This window comes from Chiloscyllium plagiosum, unplaced genomic scaffold (genome assembly GCF_037043375.1).
Source record: "Chiloscyllium plagiosum isolate Xiang-an unplaced genomic scaffold, Cpla_swu_hap1 HiC_scaffold_32, whole genome shotgun sequence".
Classification (NCBI taxonomy): Eukaryota; Metazoa; Chordata; class Chondrichthyes; order Orectolobiformes; family Hemiscylliidae; genus Chiloscyllium; species Chiloscyllium plagiosum.
The window spans coordinates 11,028,811-11,049,321 of NW_028270170.1; the positions used below are offsets into that span (position 1 = coordinate 11,028,811).

Below are 20,511 nucleotides of genomic sequence, written 5' to 3' on the forward strand. Positions count from 1 at the left end.
GTGAAAGTCTTTCCATGCATCTCTACCCTTCTGCTCTTATGTTTGGAAATAGTCTTGAGTCTCTGCAATTTGGTGTACTTATTGTAGGTGGTGCACTTTGCTGTCACTACTGATGGAGGAACCGTTTAAGGTGTGATGTACTGAACAAACCTAGATTGCTGTTAAGTCTTAATCACTTAGAATGAGTTGCAGATTTCGAATCATTGGAGATGTCACTTTTTAAAAAATAAAACCTGAAGTTATTCAGGAATATGACTTTAAAGAAGTTTGGGGTTTACAAATTAATGTTACTCAGGAAGCATCTGCAAGGTTCAGAATGACAGAAGTGTTTTGACATAAGAGGGCCATTTGGTCCAATGTGTCTGCACTAGCACATTAAAATGAACATTACCTCGTGAATGTAGGTTTGCTCACTGAGCTGGAAGGTTCATGTTTCATCACCATACTAGGTAACATCTGAGAGTACTGATGGCATGGCCTGCTTTTGATGTGTGTTAAGGTTTACTTGGGTTGGTGATGTCATTTCTTGTGATGTCATCATTTCTTGTTCTTTTTCTCAGGGGCTGGTAAATGGGATCCAAGTCAATGTGTTTGTTGATAAGACTATCAGTTGGAATGCCTTGCTTCTAGGAATTCTCTCGCATGTCTCTGTTTGGCTTGTCCTAGGATGGATGTGTTGTCCCCAAAGTGGTGTCCTTCTTCATGTTAGTAAAGATACTAGTGAGAGTGGGTCATGTCTTTTTGTGGCTAGTTGATGTTCATGTATTCTGGTGGCTAGTTTTCTGCCTGTCTGTCTAGTGTAGAGAGTTTGTTACAGTTCTTGCAAGGTATTTTGTAAATGACTGTATAGGGTCCTTCAAGTTCATTAGCTGTCGTTTTAGTGTGTTGGTGGGTTTGTGGGCTACCATGATGCCATGGGTCTGAGTAGTCTGGCAATCATTTCAGAGATATCTTTGATATAGGGGAGAGTGGCTAGGGTTTCTGGATGTGTTTTGTCTGCTTGTTTGGGTTGTTTGTTGCAGAGAGAAAGAAAAAAAAGTCAGCAGACTGTTCATTGGGTACCCGTTCTTTTTGAATACACTGTATAGGTGATTTTCCTCTACTCTTCGTAGTTCCTGTGCTGCAGTGTGTGGCAGCTCATTGAGATAATGTTCTAATGCAGCTTTGTTTGTGAATGTTGGGTTGATTGCTTCTGTAGTTCAGTATTTGGTCTGTGTGGTTTTCCTGTAGATGCTGGTGTGAAGTTCCCCATTGACTTGGATCCCATTTACAACCGAGAAAAAGAACAGGAAATGACATTACCAACCCAAGGAAAACTAAACAAATAAAAAAAAAGGCCACACCACCAGTGCTTCATCCAGAGGCTCACTGGTGTTACCTAGTATGGTGACAAAATGTCTGAAAACAAGCCACCTAGCTCAGCGAGCAAACCTACATCCAGAACCTCAATATGAGCTACAAATCTTCTCAAAACGTACTAACATTATTACCAAGTGTCAATCTTCTGTGATGATGCAGAAGTAGTATGTACCACCTCAAGGAGAGTTTGTGATAAAAATTCCACTGGTAATCCATTCAAAGTTGATGCTGGAATGCATGAGCAAACATTGTTATATTTAGCATTTGAAAAATCCTCAAAGCAAAACTGACCAAATTTCCAAGTTGGAGGTCTCATTGTTGCTTTGTTGTGGCCAAAGAAATCAAATGAGAACTGGTTTGTGTTGACAGTGTGGCCATCTCAATGGGGTGAGTAAATATTAATCCATCTGGTCCATTCAAAGTCTCACCAACTATTTACATGCAAGTTACTTTCACCAAATCATGAAATTTGGAGAAATCATGGAGAATTGCCTCCTTTTGACATTGTGATTGGAGTGATTGGGCAGCTATGGGCAAAAGTCAAAACAATTAAGCATACTTCACGGGTGACTAATCTCAGGAAAAGTAATGGAAACACTACCCCAGAACAAAAGGAGACATGTCATCAAAACAAAAAGTCTGAAAATTTGCCATGAGTTCAAGAGACTCCTGATTCAGCAAGTGCATTTGGCATATGGGCAAAGGGGTTTTACTTGTTCATTGAAGAATCAAAACACGAAGAAAAATGGTCTAAATTATATTTTAAAAAAAGTGGACAATTTGCCTAATGACAACTTTTTGTAACTAATAAATACTTTAGTTATAAAAACATACTTCCATTAAAAAAATCTGGTATATTACTCATTCATACCCAGAATAAAACAATTTAAGTAATTCGCCTATCACTGCTCACTTACAGTTGCTAAGATCTGTATCCAATCAGATTTGTAGAAATAACAAAAAGTGACAGACATACTGAAAAATCTGACCTAGAAATAAACATCCTACCAGACACTGGAAGAAACCAGTACCGTTTTGTTTTGTAACATTACACACACACAAACAATCAATCAGTTACCCCTGGTGCTAAGGTGAAAATTGTTGGATAATATCAAGGTTAGGTTTTTAGAAACTCAGAAGGAAGACGGATGGTGCATAAATGCGATAACAGAATAACTATAGACTTTTCCCAAATGCATAATCCATGCTGGTTTCTTTTGCAAAGAAAATTTGAAAAGTTGTGTTTGGAATTAGATCAAGAAAACTCCTCTGGTCTTTGTATGAAGTAAGTGTTGCTGATTCGAGAAAACAAAACTGAAGACGAGGAGAATTATCAAATGTATGACAGGGTGGACAGAAATTCAATTCAATCCAGACAAATATGAGATAATGTATTTTGAAGAGAGCAGACCTGATAGGATGATGAAAAGCATCAAGGAAGAGGACTTTGAAAAGCATGACCATAACTCTCAGAGAACAAAAAATGGTTAAAGCAACATACAACATGTTTCCATATTAGCCATTGCATGGCATGCAAGAGCAGGATGTTTACGCTAAAACTGTATGAACCATTTGTTAGGCCACAGCTAAAGAACTATATACACTGTTAGTCAGTGTACCCTCCGAAGGATATGATTGGGAGATAGTAAGGACTGCAGGTGCTGGAAGCCAGAGTCAATAGATGTGGAGCTGAAGTAGCACAGCAGGTCAAACAGCATCCAAGAAGCAGGAAGGTCAATGTTTCAGGCTGAAATCCTTCATCAGGACTGGGGGAGGAGGAGGGAACCCAGAAGTATATGGGGGTGGGTGCTGATTAGGTGGTGATCGATGGACGCAGGCAAGGAGTTATTGTGATTGGTCAATTGGAAGGGTGGGAGTGCTTAGGTGAGTAGGAAGATGGCCAGGTTAAGACAGATCAGGGAGGTGAGATGGGGTGGGGCTAGACATGGGAACAGGCAGGAGGAGGAGGGACTTTGAAGCTGATGATGTCGATGTTGAGGCCATTGGGCTGTAAGCTTCCCAGGTGAAATATAAGCGGTTGTTCAGGTTTCCTGCTCCTTGGATGCTGTCTGACCAGTTGTGCTTTTCCACCTCCACAACAGATAATTAGAAAGGCAAATGGAATTTTGTCCTTCATTACTAAAAAGTTTAAAAGCAGGGAGGTTATGTTGCAGCTGTATAGGGTGCTGGTGAGGACACACCTGGATTGCTGTGTGTAGTTTTGGTCTCCTTACTTTAAAAAGGAAGTACTGGCACTGAAGGGGGTGCAGAGGAGGTTTATTAGGTTGATTCCGGAGTGGAGGGGGTTGGCTTATGAGGAGAGACTGAGTAGACTGGCATTATATCCATTGGAATTTAAAAGAATATGGGGGATTTTATAGACAAAAATATGAAGGGAATAGACACGATAGATGTTAGAGGATGTTTCCATTGGCAAGTGAATCAAGAACAAGAGGGCAGGGTCTCAAAAATAAGGGGGAGCAAATTTAGGACTGAATGGAGAAGGAACTTCTTCACCCAGAGGGTTGTGAATCTATGGAATTTCCTGCCCAGTGAAGTGGTTGACGCTACTTCAGTAAATGTTTTTAAAGCTAAGATAGTTCTTTTCTGAACAATGAAGGAGTAAGGGTTACAGTGAGAGGGTGGATAAGTGAAGCCGAGTTCACAAAAAGATCAGCCATTATATTAGTGAATAGCAGAGCAGGCTCGAAGGGCCAGATGGCCAATCCTGCTCCTAGTTCTTATGTTCCTCCAGTTTCCATTTGGCCTCACTGACAGTGGAGGCAGCCAAGGATGGACATGTCCTTCCGGGGGAATGGGAGGGGGAATTTTATTAGCAGGTACAGAGGAGACTTACAGGCTTGAGGGAAAACAAAAACAAAAAATGAACAGGCCAGTATTGTTTTCTTTACAACAGAGGAGCTGGTGGGGAGATTCAATTGAGCAAAAAATTAGACAGTGAATCGGAAGGACCTATTTCCCTTAGTAGAGAAGCTAATAACAAATTGGACTTAAGGCAAAAAATCGAGAACAGTTAAATTTTTTACAAAAGATGGCAATGGCTGCAAAGGAAGACAGAAACACATCACATTTATAAAAGACTAATGGAATAGTATAGGATAGATGGGCTTCAGATTGGTTCCATAGGTCGGCACGACATCAAGGGCCGAAGGGCCTGTACTGCGCTGTAATGTTTTAAGACTTGAAACACCATGGCCCAGAAGGCTGCAGACCAAAAGCTGGAAATGGAAGTGAAATTAGACTGGATAGCTTTCCTTTTTTGACTGACAGACACAATAGGCCCAATCGTCTTGTTTTGTAGTGAATTTTTATTATTCTAAAAAGGTGTGCAAATCTGTCCAGACAGCTATGGGTTTTATTTACAGGGGTAGAGGAAAAGGATGCAGCCAATCCACTGACACTTATTAGTCACCTGCAAGCTCATTGTATCTGCAGCTCTTCTCATTTTTAAGACAATAACACACAAGAGTTTGCAGCCTCACATTGCTGCCAAGCTATTTCATATCCAAGCCAGATCAAAAACAATTCAAAACAAAAGTTAGAGTTGCACCCTACCAATAGGATTGCCACATGAGACAGTGCTCATATTGGCTCCAGCATCTGGGTTAAAATGACTTTGAAAAGAACACCAAAACTTGAGCCACACTATCTTCAATACAGCTCACTGTTAGACAAGCACTGTAATGCTACTGGTTTGTGTTTTCAGTGTATTTTTAGAAAATTGTCAATAAAGTGGACCATTGGTATTAGCCTCAAGACTTTAGACACACTGGAATACTTTACACAGATGACAACAGTGTCTGGTGTACAGTCCACATGAAATAACTTGGCAAAACTGTTGTTAGATCATGTGGCTAGTTATTCAATCACTGACACACAACAATCCAAGTTTCGAAACATGCTGCATAAATCTATGATTTTTACTACAAGCATAAACTCCAGGGGTGAATTGGGAGAAAATCCATCAAAATTTTAAGACACAGAAAGCGGTCAATTGGCCCATTGTACCCATGTTGGCTGGTAAACAAGCCACCCAGACTAATCTCACTTTCCAGTAATTGATCCACACTACTGCCATTACAGGATTGGAAGTAAATACCCAGACACCTTTAAAATGAGTTAAGCGTCCCTTTCAAAGTAGCAAGTGCCAGACACCATTCACCTATTGCGTCAAAAAACCTCATCTGCTCACTAAACCTTCTAGCAATCACTTTAAACCTTCATCTGTTTAGATTAGATTAGAATAGATTACTTACAGTGTGGAAACAGGCCCTTCGGCCCAACAAGTCCACACCGCCCCGCCGAAGCGCAACCCATCCATACCCCTACATCTACCCCTTACCTAATAGTAAGGACAATTTAGCATGGCCAATTCACCTGACCTGCACATCTTTGGACATCTTTCCAGCACTGGCAACATCCTTAAATCTCTTCTGTACTCTCGTACAATTACATGCTTTCTGTAATAAGGGGACCAGAATGGCGCACAATATTCTGTTGTGACCTAACAAATGATTGAAACAGATTCAGCATTACCTCCTTGCTCTTACAGAAGATAACTCAGCTAACAAAGAAATGGATTCTACATGTCTTAACCATCTTATCTCCTGCCTTATCACCTTCAGGGGTCTGCAGATATTTACTCCAATGTCCCTCATATCCTCAATGTCTCACCATTCTCCCATTGTCTTCCTTTGCCTTGTTCAACCTCCCCACACGCATCACCTCACACTGCTCAGTATTGAATTCCACTTAGCACTTTCCCATCTACCTGACCAGTCAATATCTTCTTGCAGTGTATAGCGATCCCCCTTGCCACAAATAAGACAATTTCTGTAACTTCTTGATCATGTCCCCTACTTACAAGCAAATCATTAATACACACCACAAAAGGAAATGACCTAGTACTAAGCCTGGGTGGACCCCATTGGAATCTGTACTCTAGCTGCAATATCAACTTTGGCCTTTTGTTTAACACCCTAATCAACTCTGTATCCAGCTGGTTTCATTGCCAGGATCCCCTGAGCTTTTTCTTAAAGAAACACATCAGCCTGCCATGTGGGGTCTTGTCAAAAGCTCGTTAAAATCCAAAGTGCACTAGCCTAAAACGCTTCTTGTTATTTCCTCAGAAGATTCAAGTTTTTTAGCAGATTTGTCACTCCGGTGGAGGTTCAGGTTTAAGTTTGCTCGCTGAGCTGGTAGGTTTGTGCTCAGGCTGTCACCATGCCAGGTAACATCAGTGAGCCTTCATTGAACAGCTAGTGTCCTGGCCCGCTTTCTATTTGTCTTGGTCTATTAAGGCCAATTTTATCATTTCCAGTTCTTTTCCAGAGGTTGGTAAATGGGGTCCAAATCGATGCGCTTATTGATGGAGTTTTGGTTTGAATGCCAGGCCTTTATGAATTCCCATGAAGGTCTCTGTTTAGCCTTTCCGAGGATGGAAGTGTTGTCCTTCTCAGTCTGTGCGTAAGGGTACTAGTGATATGACCAGCCATCACTGGTATCCTTACACACAGATGAAGGAGGACACTTCGACTGGGAAAACACTTCCATCCTAGTACAGGCTAAACAGAAACACGCACAGGAATTCCTAAAGGCCTGGCATTCAAACCGGAATGCCATCAATAAACACACAAACCTCTGAGAAAGAAGTACTAGAAATGATACCACCCGCCTTAACAGACCAAGACAAATAAAAAGTGGGACACAAAACCAGCACTTCAACAGAGGCTCACTGATGTTACCTAGCATGGTGATAAAACGTTAGGAGAACAAACCTACCAGCTCAGGCACCAAATTTACAACCTGAACATTTTCACTTAAGAAATCCATGCTGGCTATCCTTGATTAATCTATGCACTTCCAAATGACAGCTTATGCGGTGTCTCAGAAAGGATTCCAATCAGTTGCCCACTACCCAAACTCTGAGCTGGCATGGCTTGTCAAATTATGTATTTCAAATTGTTGACCCACTCCCTGTAATAGGGACAAACCACTTGGACTTCAGTCAAAATATAACCACAAAAGGACACCATGCATACATACTCAGATGTGCAGCATGGAAACAGACCCTTCAGTCCAACCCGTCCATGCCAACCAGATATCCCAACCCAATCTAGTCCCACCTGCCAGCACCCGGCTCATATCCCTCCAAATCCTTCCTATTCATATACCCATCTAAATGCTTTTTAAATTTTGCACTTGTACCAGCCTCCACCACTTCCTCTGGCACCTTATTCCATACACGTACCACCCTCTGCGTGAAAACATTGTCCCTTAGGTCTCTTTTATATCTTTCCCTTCTCACCCTAAACCTATGCCCTGTGGTTCTGGACTCTCTGACCCCAGGGAAAATACTTTGTCTATTTACCCTATCCATGCCCCTCATAACTTTGTAAGGTCACCCCATAGCCTCCTACGCTCCAGGGAAAACAACCCCAGCCTGTTCAGCTTCTCCCTATAGCTCAAATCCTCCAACCCTGGCAACATCCTTGTAAATCTTTTCTGAATCCTTTCAAGTTTCACAACATCTTTTCGATTGGAAGGAGACCAGAATTGTATGCAATATTCCAACAGTGGCCTAACCAATGTCCTGTTTAGCCGCAACATGACCTCCCAACTCCTGCACTCAGTACTGACCAATAAAAGAAAGCATACCAAATGCCTTGTTCACTATCCTATCAACCTGTGACTCTACTTTCAAGGAGCTATGAACCTGCACTCCAAGGTCTTTGTTCCGCAATACTCCCTAGGACCTTACCATTAAGTGTATAATACAGTTGGAAAAAAACGAAAGTGATCAGTTGCTGGCATGCGACGTGAGGAAAGCAGAAACCATGGCGATTTGTGTAAAGACTATACAAACTATTTAACAAGGCTGAAATCTAGACTCCTGACAGGGTTTACCCTTTTCTTTGACTTGTTCTTTTCAGCTTGCAACTTGTTCCAAGCAATTTTTTTTTTTAAAAAAGGGCATGGAAATAGTGGATAGTCTGGATATCATTTCTCAATCTTCACTGGATGCAGGATTAGAGCACTGCTAATCTTGCAACTTGCATTAAAAGCAAGTGGGGATAGACGTGCAAACCTTCAGAGACATCAATATCCATCTGCCAGGCAATAAATTATTCCTTACTAAATATTACACCATCTCTTCCACCTTGCCTATTCAAATTTTTGCCATGTTTGATACAACACGAATGTGGTTGCACAACAAAAGCCTTCAAAAATAAAAATAATGGTTATCCATGTGTCTTTTACAAAGAACCTGTAGGTTCCTATTTGGACAAACTGACTAGCTCTATTTAGTCTACATTGATGGATTAGATTGCTGAACAAAGTGTACAGCAGACACTGCCGTGTAAAACAAGGAATTAAGTTCCAACCCTGATTGAATAGTAAAAGCTAAACTCGTTTTGTATAAGAGGAATTGAGTCATTGAACATAACCAATGTCACAGAATTCTTCACTTTGCCAAGTATTCCAATGGTGATTTGTTTATGCTTTTGTCAATTACTACGGTTCCCGTGTTTTAAAATGCAAAAACTACAGATAGAGGGAGATGTTATTAACAGAAATCTTGCACAACATCGATGTTTAATATATTCTGGTTCCAAGGTTCAGCTGTGTTTAATCGACCTGGTCCCTTTTAGATCTTAAAACTTAAATTATTTTAAATCCAAGTCAGGTACGATTGCACAATGGCAAGTGCTGGTAAATTTCCAGCTCCAGGTAAAAGCATGAAAACACTGCCATCTCCATTTTTAATACTTTCTAGCAATTTGAATTATTGGCCAATGTGCACAAAGTTGTGCAATAAACCCAAGGTTTAATATTCTGTACTAGAAGATCGGTTGTTGCCATCATGTTTGTGATGTTGGTTTATCAGTACAATGTTGTTATCTCCATATATCTCTGCATCAATACGTGTAAGACTCATGCCATCTTGCTTTATCTTTGTATCTGTACTCCAACTAGAAGACCTCCAGACTCCATTCCAACAAATCTCTGGGTGCCTCCCCAACCTGCTTGAGGTCAGACAAAGTTCAGCTGTCCAGGTCACAGAAAGCCCCATTCCTCTATCATTGGGTTCACTGACTAATACTGGGTCTCAGATAATGAACATTCCAACTTCAAAATTCTCATCTTATCTCGAAATCCCTCCATAGCTTGCTTGGTCTCTCCTTACTTCAATCATCTCTTGCAGTCCCACTCTTGACTGTTCTAATTCTGCTCTCATACATTATAATTGCTCTATCAGTAGCTGCACTTTCAGTTTTCTAGGCCTTAGGCTTCAGAATGCCCTCCCTATATGCCATACTTCATTTAATAATGCTCCTATGAAGTGTCATGGAGCATTTGCATTTTGTTAAAAAGGGTGTGATATAAATATTAAAAAAAGTGATCTCCTTCCCATTGCAAAAACTACATAATCATGTGATGCACTGCTAGGACAAATAGACTGTCAATTAATGCACAAAAAAATTGTTATGCCAACTTGCAAGGGTGTAGGTTTATTCTTTAAAGCTACAAAGTCTAACGTTTAAGTAAAAAAGGGGTTTTAAATTATTCAGAATTTACTGCTGGTTGGGCAGGAAACTATGGAAATTGGACTAGAGTCATACAGTAATAAGAGATGTACAGCATGGAAACACACCCTTCAGTCCACCTTGTCCATGCCGACCAAATATCCCAACCTAATCTCGACCCCTTTGCCAGCACTTGGCCCATTTCCCATTCATATACCCATCCAGATGCCTTTTAAATGCTGTAGTTGTACCAGCCTCCACCACTTCCTCTGGCAGCTCAATCCATACACACACAACCCCCTGCATGAAAAAGTTGGCCCCAGGTCCTTTTTATATGTCCCTTCTCACCTTAAACCTATGCCCTCTAGTTCTGGATTCTCCCACCTCAGAAGAGACTTTGTCTATTCATCCTATCCATGCCCCTTGTGATTTTATAAACTTCTATAAGGTCACCCCTCTCAGCCTCCGTCTTTCCAGGGAAAACAGCCCCAGCTTATTCAGCCTCCCCCTATAGCCCAAATCCTCCAACCCTGGCAGCATCCTTGTAAATCTTTTCTGAACCCTTTCAAGTTTAACTGCACATAATATTCCAAAAGTGGCTTAACCAGTGTCCTGTACAGCCACAAAATGACCTCCCAACTCCTATTCTCAATGCTCTGACCAATAAAGAAAAGCATACCAAATGTCTGCTTCACTATCCTATCGACCTGCAACTCTACTTTCAAGGAGCCATGAACCTGTACTCAAAAGGTCTCTTTGTTCAGCAACACTCCTTAAGACCTTACTATTACGTGTAGAAGTCCTGCCCAGATGTGCCTTTTCAAAATGCAGCACCTCATATTTATCTAAATTAAACTGTGCTGTTCCTTTGCCGAATGATGTGCTTTCTCAATGTACTAACTCTCAAAAAATACCTGTAATGTTACTCAAAGCGAGGTGCAGAATAAAGTGTTTTATACCATCAACAATCATTTAAACGATTTTCTTTTATGGGAGCATTACAAAACTGCCAATTTACAATTTGTTAAAGCATATTTGCTCATGTACTCAACTTTAATGACTTACTGTTCTTAAACAATGCACAATACACTAAAAGATGTTCCAAGCAGAAGGCATGTAACAATTTAGGGAGGGGTGGGAGGCAAAACAATTTGATAGCAACAGCATTCCAGGGTTCTAGGAGCAGTGCAGTGTCAGCATAGAAGATAATGACACTGGTTAGTTCACAAAGAGACTATGGAAGTGAATGCTGGGTCATGGTAATACTGAAAGGAAGTTTTTGATTTGGATTAATATATTATAGTGAGTATGGAAACATTTGGCAAGGGATTTACTGAGCATGGCAATCTCAGGAAGAGAATAATTAGAGGTGCAGCAGAAAAGTATGGAAGTAAGTCAAAGAGAGATTGTGGGGCTCTGGGTAAGGTTGCTAGCTTTTAAAAGCACTGCAAGGATGAGACTGAACTGTTAAAGGGGCCATTGAGTGTGGTACTGTTATGTTTACTGGGTGGAGTCGGTTGGTATTTTTGGAAACAGTGAACAAAAGCAAATTCACCTTATCCTCAAAATAGCATAAGGTGGTTTCCCAGCACAGGGGTGGACTGTTATCTTAATTAAGTGCTTATGGCACTAACAATATTGTCAAATACTATGTCAGTGATTAGAATACAAGCATGCTGTACACTTTACAGGCTCTCTGGCATTCGGCCAGGATCCATTCATAGGAACCCACCCAGCTCACAGAAAGGCCTGGGAGCCAACAAGTACAACTATGCTTTCAAGGTCTCTGCTTACATCCCAGAACGGAATGATAACTTTGCATGGAAGTTCTTAGTTGAGGCAGAAGTGCCCAATTCTCTCAGACTTTTGGTGATTAGTACTGTAGAGAACAGCAAATCAAAAGTTGGAGGAATTGGTTGGCATTATTCAGAGGAAGAATGATCCAAATCGGAGGCAAGTATAATAAATAGGCTTAGATATAGGAAGTTTAAGGGTGACAGAAAGTAAATGTTACACTTACAGGAAGTGGTGCTATGCACAAGAGAGAAACAGATATCTTCTGGTATGGTTTTCTTCGAACGTAGCTCAATCACAAAATACAAATCGCTTTCTGTGAAGTCAATTATATGTAACAGGTAATTAGGTACATATTGAAGAGGACAAGTGTTAAAAGGATATGTAGAAAGAGCAGGGCAATGGAATTAGAATAGTTCCAATGTGGAGCTAATAACCACACAGATTCATGGTCAAATCACTCCTCTTCGGTATTGAAACTTCATATCTCTGGGAGAAAAGAGCCAGAGTAGATTCCATTATAAATCTTGTATTATTCAACACTGTACTGCTCAGGAGTTTACAAATTCTGAACTATGTTTCAGTTTTTAATAGGAGACAGAAAAGACACCAAATCAGAAGCTCCAAGCCACAGCAGAGATAGTAAAATGCAAAAGAATTGACTATAGAAGACAAATATTGAAATGAGGTGGTCCAAGGAGCTGTGGCAAGTGATCCCACATGGGTCTACATGGGGGCACCATCTTTTTACAATTTACATTAATAATTTGGATCAAGGGAACTAAAGCATGGTGGACAAAGATAGGTTGGAAAAGTGGGTTGTATTGAGCCTGTAAAAGGAAATTTATAAGTCGAGTCTGCATGAATCTGGCAGATGGAATACAATATGGGAAAATGAGGGGTTGTTGTTCATTTTGACAGGGAGAACGAAAAAGCAAAAAGTTTTACTTGCACAGAAAACAACTACAGAATTCTGAATTGCAGAGATATCTAGGTGTTCTAGTGTAGGAGTCTTGAAAGGATAACTGGAACAAGTTGGGCTCATTCCCACTAGAGTTCAGAAGTGTGAGGGAAGAGTTGATTAAAGTATTAAGAATCGGAAAAGTCTTGGTAAGTGGACAAGGGGGGGGGGAAAACTTTCTTCCTGAGCACGTCCAACGCTGGAAGGGGAGGGGGCTAGAGGGTACAGATTTAAAAATTTAGGGACAGATGAAATTTTGTTTTCCCTCTCAGAGGGTTGACAGACTTTGGACATGCTAGTCTTAGAAGGCAGTGGAAGTGCAATCATTATGTTTTAAAGACAGATGGATAGATTGTTGTTAGGAAAGTGAATTCAAGGCTAACTTGCAACGAGACAGGATTGTAGAATGTGAAACTTAAACAGATCAGGCACAATGTTGCTGGGTTACGAAGGAAGCTCAATAGGCCAAATGGACTTATTCTGCTTTTACTCAGTGTTTACATTCAGTCTTCAGCTTCAAAACGCAGATAGCACAACAGTTGGCACCTGTAAATGGTTGTATATGTACATTTTCAACTGAGTGCTTGTGTAAGTCCATACTGTGCCTGGTAGAGAAACAACTGGGTCTCTAGTGTGACCAGAGAGATGTCAGGGCTCAGATAAGATTGTAACAGTCTGAAGAAATGCTTTCTTTGGGCTTCCACACGCTAAGTATGGGGCCTCTTTGCTTTTCGTTTGTTTGGCCTTGCAGAGGCCAATTTACACGCAAGCTAAATATTTGGCTTTCTACACTGCCAGGCAACTTAGAAGGCACATTGATCTGGAGTGTTGGTGGGATAGGTTGAGGTCAAAGTTCAGAAGGAGGTCAGAAATCTACAAATGGTGATCATATGATGATTTAGCTCTGGTTCTGGCTGCCTCAGGCTGAAATGAAAATTCCAAGAGGGAGCAGGGATTAGCAACATACATGAATCAAGGCCTAATGCTGGCCTTAGACACTGATAAAGGATGCCTCTTGTTTGGCCTTTGTCAAAATGGTATTCAATTCAGTCCATACCAGTATTCAGAATGCAATGGTGCTCCCATTTTGAATCCAAGATGGTATCAGAAACTTAAAACTGAAAGTCATGGCACAAGGTTTTTAGCACTAAAAGAAAAACTGTGCAGAAGTAAATAAAGTAACTAGCTTACAAAATTATAAAACTAAAATATATCCACTTAGAAAACAGTAGAAGGACATTAACTTTCCCTGATGACTTCCCTCCATGCAAGAACAGAAAATATATTCTAAATTAATTGGTGCCCCAAGTCTACTCCTCTTGACACAAAGATATCTAAATTCAAACTAGTAACTACTATATTTTAAGAACCAAGCTTATTTTGCCACACGCTCAATTCAAGTTATTGGAGAACCACTTTTGAGGGAGACTAAATGCACAATAACACCATGTTAAAAAAAAAGAGTAACCAGAAGAGCTTTTTTCTAGCCATCTTCACCTGAAGGTTGAGTCGCTACAGCATAGAAGCAAGCCATACTGCACTTTTGCATGTCCAGCAGTGAATTTTCAACAGTAAACTACAGAGTCAGAGAGATGTACAGCACAGAAACACATCCCTCAGTCCAAATCGTTCATACCGCCCAGATATCCTAAATTAATCTAGTCCCATTTGCCAGCATTTGGCCCATATCCCTGTAAACGCTTCCTATTCATATATCCATCCAGTTGCCTTTTAAAATGTTGTAATTGTACCAGCCTCCATCACTTCCTTTGGCAACTCATTCCATACATGCACCACCCTCTGCATGAAAAAGTTGCCCCCTTTAGTCCCTTTAAAAACTTTCCCCTCTCCCCACAAAAACTCAAGTCTGCTAGTTCCAGACTTCCCCTCTTCCCCCCCCCCCCCCCCCACCTCCCAACCCAGGGAAAAGACCCTGGATATTTACCCTATCCATGCCCTTCATGATCTTATAAAGACTCCGTTGACTTAATTATCCCCAGTTCTAACTACGTGGAGCAGAGTATGCAGATATTGGACATTTTGCAATGGAGAGACAAGGCCAAATCCTGTTAACTCCTCAGACTAACAAACTTCCATAATCATAATATTAGACGGACAATGAAACATAGCTTTGAATGTTTTAGCTGCATACCATGTAACAAAAGTAATGAAAACTATTAAAAAAATACTTTCAGGAGTTTAGATACAGCATCTCACCTACTGAACTTTCTTTCATTGCAGTGTGTGAAAGTTAAAAGAGCCAGTAAGGTGTCCCTGGTCATGGGACTAACAGTCCTGGGTTCAATTCCCACCTGCACACCTCTGGAGCAGTAATATCTCTAAAAAAGGTTGCTTGGATAGTATCCAGAACAGTTAACCTCATGTCTAAAATTGGTGTAAAAAGTGATAGGGGAAAAAAAGTTAAAAATACAAATCAATATTGTACTTTCCTACTTTGCTGAAACATCGAAAAGCACTTTACACAATGAATTATCTCGAGGTTCAGCGCCTCTTAATACATTAGAAAATCAGTCATTCTGCAGGAGTGACATTTCACGAACAGCAACAAAAATTAGTTAATCTGTAAAACTAGGGTACACCAATACACAAGAAACATCCTGCTCCCATTTAAAATAACAAAGAATCTTTAACATGCATAGAATAGACCACATTAACATTCACTTGTAAGATTAATATCCGTCAAAAGTTGGATCTTGTCACAAGGGTTATTTATGAACTGATTACAGTGCACAAGTTACTTCTGACAGTCATTTATATTCTATAGAACAGTGATGCCAAAAGTACTTAAATTATTAATAATGGAGAAAAAATTCCACAGCATCAGGCCCATGTATTGACAAAAGTTAGCTAAGCAAGGAATGCTGTAATCAACGCCAAATTCCTACCTCCAGCTCTACTACAGATTACCAGTGTGATTGCTGTCTGCTGAGAATGGATCTATAAATAATCCCCATGGATGATGCCACAGGGTACACCTTCAGCTAATGTAATAAGGATCAACAGGTGCCCTCTAGAATATCTTAAGCAATGTTAGATGTTTGGGATCAGATTTAAAGATTTGATTCAGTCAGCTGTATCAAGAGGGACCCAATTCTTCTCGATACAAACAATGGTTTACACAATCTGACCTTAACAGTACATTCAAATAAAGTGTACACCCTTGATAGATTTTCTTTGGTTTCATTGTTTTTGGTAAGTTATCTTGATTGTATTCATAACCAAATAACTCAATTTCAAAAGATCTTTCAAACAAAAAAGTAATAACAATTTAATTTCAGCAGTTGTGAAGCCCTTAAGAAAAATATACAGAGTAAGAGATGAACATTGAAACCTTCAAGTTCAGAGATCAGCCAAATTCCCAGTTTGTTTATATCAAGGGAAAAACACTCTAAACAGAAGCATTTAATAGCAAAAACAAACCCAAAAACTGAAGCATAGCATTTGTAGCTTTGGATTTAAACTCTTATGGACTGGAGATTTATAATTCACTTTAATCATAATATTCAGAACAACTAAGAGACAAACTGATTATTTATTTTAAAAACAATGCACAACGAATGGCCCCATATGGACAGATTATCAAATAAACAACACATTTAGCCTCATTGACCTCTGTAGATAATTAATATAAGGAAATTTATTAAAAGTGTTTTACCTATGCACTTTGGTCTCACAGTATGTCATTTCCTGCCTTTCTGAAAAGGCAAGGCAATGTGGTAGGCACCCATATGATCTCCAGAGACCAGTATGCCATCATTAGGAGTTAATGGTTAATCCAGATAAAGTAAACCAAATGCTCCATGTTCCAAAGATGTGCTCTTGGTCAAAAAGATACCCAGTCTGTTTAAAGGAAACTGCTTATGATTCATGAAGACCAGACAAAGGCATGAGGAAAATCTTTGAGCCATAAGCTGTTACCTTGCTTGAAGAGCTTTTGTAACACCAAACACGAAAAATGCTATGCATTGAAAAGAAAACATTTCATCTTATCAGAGCCACAGTTTGGTATTGTTCCAAAGATGGTCTCTACTACTATTGTGCAGTCTAATAATACTGAAAAGTAATCTAGTTAGAGAGTTAACAAAATGTTAGTCACCAAGTCAACAGGGTCACAGTTAAGTGAATCTATCAGCTGTTCAACAGATGGGCAAAAAAAAAAGTGATCTGCCTCTTAGCCTTAAATGGAAACCCCCAGAGATTACTATGCAAAAGATGCCTGTCTCAACAGTTTGAAAAATGCTTACAAACACTACAAGAAAAAAAAAACTGACGCAACCAGCCCACTACATCATTAACTATAAGGTCAGCTCCATAAATTTAAATCCAAACAGTGATAGTCTATACTCAAAATGAATTACATCATCTGTAAATACAATTACAATGAATTTATTTTATCTTGTTAGTTCAACTTCGGGGAAAAAAATTCTGTGCACTCTATAAGCTTCATAGAACATTGCAAGTTTTACATTTCTAATACAGCTTGTATTTATAGCACACCTTTAAATGTTCAGAAAAGGACTCAAAGAGAACATAATCCAAGATAAAAGGGAAGAGAATTTTTTAGCAAGGGATGCATAGAGCAGGACTTCGATAAAAATCAAGCAGTCAGTCAGTGGTGGCTGAAAAGTGGAAGGTGCAATTAAAAGGGCCCAGCCAGAATGGGATTTCAGGGAAAGGTTACAAATTGGAGTAAGATACAGCACAAATAGCCAGGGACCACAGATGTATATAAATAGTTACACTAAAGCCAAGCAAATATGTTTTATCAGTTAAATCAGCAAAAACTAATCAGAAAAAAGGTGACCAACATGAGATCCACTATTTATTAAGTGAGAGCGCCACGATATTCTGAATAGGCAGATGTGATGCATTGTAGGGTCTTGAGATAAACAAGGCACATCTTTAAATTGATCAACACTTGATGCACTGCAACTGATCTTAATGCCTGTGGGCTTGCATAGGTGTGGGGAAAACTGAAATAAAAGAAAGTTACTCTGGGTTTCTATTCCCAAGTTGTTATCCAGTTACCACTGCTTGACATATACATGGATACTGGAATATGAATATAATGGGATGGGGAAGGCAGGAAGAAATGAGAGAGTCAGATGTGACACCCCAAGGACTCCAGTGGTTCATGGTAGCGGTGTACCAGCACCTTCATCTGGACAGTAGAGATAAGCAATAAATTCTTGCTTCGATAGTAATGCGCACATCGCAAGAACATTTTTAAAACTGCATCATCTTCTGATCTCTCTGCCCATGAATTCTGTGTGCTTCCCGCTCACTACAGCTGACCAAGAGGCTATTCTGAAAGCTTGGAATTTCAAATAAAATTACTATAACCTGGTGTTGTGTGACTTCTGAATTTGTCCACCCCAGGCCAACATCAGCAGCTCCACATCATGAAAAATGATCACATAGATGATGTGCCAGAGAGCTCTTTGCAAATGTGAACCCCTATCACACTGACTTACTTTCAGGAAAGAGGGCCAAAGGAGGTTGAAGGAAAAAAAAAGCATTCTTCTCCTCTGGCACCTGATTAAGATTTCAAGGAGTTATTGAGTTTGGAATAGAAGAGAGCTGATTTAACAGTTGGAGCAGAGACATTATTGGCTTGCTAACTACCTCCATTACATTTAATTAATTCATTCAGTTACCTCATGCTATCAAATTTGGTAATGACTTCATTTTCAGTATCTCCAAAGTCATCAACAAACCCCTCTTCGTATTATCACAACATCTGAACTACAAGTTTCACTACTTTGAATTATGTTGTGCGTACAATCAGATTTCACATACCCTGTTGATATTGCCATTACTGGGTGTTTTGTAATCAGAACCATTGCCATTTGGGAATTGTTGATACATCGCATTTTCCGCCTGCTCGCATTTGGGTTTGCTTGGTCTCAGAAGCAAAAAACAAGATGCTGGAAATGCAGAGCCAAATTCCATCTAAACATGACACAGAAGAAAGAACGCAAAGATCCTTGATAGGGGGTGGGAGGGGGAAGAAAAGGTGTGTTCTTCACCTGAAGATGTTTAGCAAACCGATGTACATTTGATGTCAAGAATTGCTTTTTACAGCGAAAATCCAAAAAAAAAAGTGATCAGATGGTTAAAAACAACAACTTGATAATGATGTGAGCTTCACTGCTTCAGAGGACAAACAAACAATTTGAGATATGGATCTCCAGGCACCGGGCCTAGACATGTCAGTCAAACTGGTGGGCAGACAAGTATAGACTCTCACTTGCTTATCCATCCAAAACAAGCAACTGTAGTCCATCCAACAGGCCTTTTACAGCAGATTTAATTCTGCCCCAGGGTTCATTCAGTGACCCTCAATAAATTCTTCCCAGCATGTGTTGTTCACTGGTTGCCCCCTTGTTATTAATCTCCTTTCAAGTAATTATCCATGGCTTTCCTCCACGCTCTAAAACCTCCACCATCCATACAACCCTCCAAGATTTGTGCTCCTCCAACTCTGACCTTTTGCACACCCCAACACGAAAATCACTCCACTAGGAATGGCTCAGTGGCCATGGCTCAGCTCTGCAAAATTCTCAATTCACTCTACCTTCTTTAGGACTCTCCTTAATACCTACATTTCATCAAGCTTTGAGTCAAATATTCCCATATGTGAATAGTATAAAATTTTGTATGAGAACATTCTTGTGAAAATGCCTTTGGATATTTTATACAGTAAAGAAACGTTATATAAATGCAAGATAATCTTACAACTGCTTAAAACAACCCAAACTATTCATTTTCAACCTACTGTTGAAAGTATGGTGCTGGGAAATCACAGCAGGCCAGGCTGCATTGGAAGAGAGGAGAATTGATGTTTTGTCTATAAGCCATTCATCAAGGAATCTCATGATAAAAAGAGTGTATGCCTGATTCTCTTGTTCCTCAGATAATGCCTGACCTGCTAGGTTTTTCTAGCACCACATTTTTTACTCTCCAGCATCTGCAGTCCTCACTTTCACCATTTTGAACCCATGGTCAAACAGAAGCCTCCAGTCTAGTTTCACACTGTGTTCAGACATTGAAAAATGAGAATTGTGGCTATAACAGCAGGTCAGACGCCAGGACTATTGCAGAAGTATCTCATCTCCTGTCTCCCCATTGCCTGTCCATCATCTCCAAGACACAGGTCAAGAGTGTAACTGAATCCTTTTTTTTTTTTAAAAAGAAAGTTTGGTTTTGTAACCAAGATGACTCTGGAAAATGATGATTTTGTTCAGTTTTATTGTACTCATGTATGCCTATACCTGAGCACATGTGACAAAATCTAATTTCTTGGATGGACAAGAACTTGACACCATTCAGGTCAAAATCAACTGCTTAAATTAATAGCCCTACTCCTCAGGTGCTGCCTGACCTGCTGTGCTTTTCCAGCACCACTCTAATCTAGACTGATCTCCAACATCTGCAGTCTTCACTTTAGCCTACCTTCAAAATTGAGCCCTTTTATATTACATTATATTACCTACAATGGGGAAACAGGCCCTTTGGCCCAACAAGTCCACACTGACCCTCCGAAGAGTAACCCACCCAGACCAGTTTCCCTTCTGACTAACGCACCTAACACTATGGGCAATTTAGCATGGCCAATTCACCTGACCTGCATATCTTTGGATTGTGGGAGGAAACCCATGCAAACGCAGGGAGAATGTGCAAACTCCACACAGAGAGCCACCTAAGGCTGGAATCGAACCTGGGTCCCTGATGCTGTGCCGCCTTACAGTGCTCAGTGGCAGCAGAAGGTAACATGGCACAGAATGGGCCACAGCAACTCAATAAAAGGCTTCTTGGCCAACATCT

The 20,511-nt window shown here is 40.1% G+C and overlaps 1 protein-coding gene and 1 pseudogene across 3 annotated transcripts in view; one reads left to right on the plus strand and one right to left on the minus strand.

Moving 5' to 3' along the window:
* Positions 1-20,511, minus strand: part of LOC122539800 (F-box/LRR-repeat protein 20) — a 138,711-nt gene that overhangs the window by 94,090 nt on the left and 24,110 nt on the right. The window lies entirely within an intron of this gene.
* On the plus strand, positions 1,513-2,015 carry LOC148141744 (exosome complex component RRP40-like; annotated as a pseudogene).